We start from the raw sequence: 776 nt of genomic DNA, 5'->3' as shown, positions 1-776 counted from the left end.
GTCTACAGACTGGGGCGTGCTCTGTGAGCCACATGGGGAGGACATCAATATCATGGCTGACTGTATCATTGAATAAATTAAGTTCTATGAAAACACCAACATGCCCTCCCGGACTGTACGCTGTTTTCCCAACTACAAGCCGTGGATCACCAGTGACCTGAAAGTCCTTCTGAAGGAGAAGAAGAAAGCTTTCAGGTCATGGGACAGACAGGAGCTTAGGGAAGTACAGCACCAACTGCGGGATAAACTGAGGAAGTGTAAAAAAACACCACTACAGCATGTTTCCCCTCCCCCTACTAACACTTCAAGCACCCCCCCCGCTTCACATTCACACCTGGCCAGGTGAAGAGACAGCTGGAGAGACTTCACCAGCGCAAGAATGCTGGCCCGGACGGCAACAGCCCCAGGGTCCTGAAGACCTGGGCCAGTCAGCCGTCTTGTGTTCTCCAGTACCTCTTTAACCTGAGCCTGCAGAGACTACCGCCCAGTGGCTCTCACATCCCATGTGATGAAGGTGCTGGAAAGGCTGGTCTTGGCCTACCTGAGGCCGCAGGTGAGTTCTTCTCTGGACCCTCTACAGTTTGCCTACCAGCCTCGTCTGGGAGTGAACAACGCTGTCATCTATCTTCTGCAGCGAGCTCACTTGCACCTGGATGGCGGTGGCGGCACTGTGAGTATCACAATTTTTTGATTTCTCCAGTGCATTCAACACCATCTAGCCTCTGCTGGTGAGAAGCTGCGGGTGATGGGTGTCGGTGCGTCCACAGTCTCCTGGA

This window comes from Etheostoma spectabile, chromosome 16, assembly GCF_008692095.1.
Source record: "Etheostoma spectabile isolate EspeVRDwgs_2016 chromosome 16, UIUC_Espe_1.0, whole genome shotgun sequence".
NCBI lineage: Eukaryota > Metazoa > Chordata > Actinopteri > Perciformes > Percidae > Etheostoma > Etheostoma spectabile.
The sequence above is the reverse complement of the archived record's forward strand: the minus strand, read 5'-3'. Positions refer to the sequence as shown.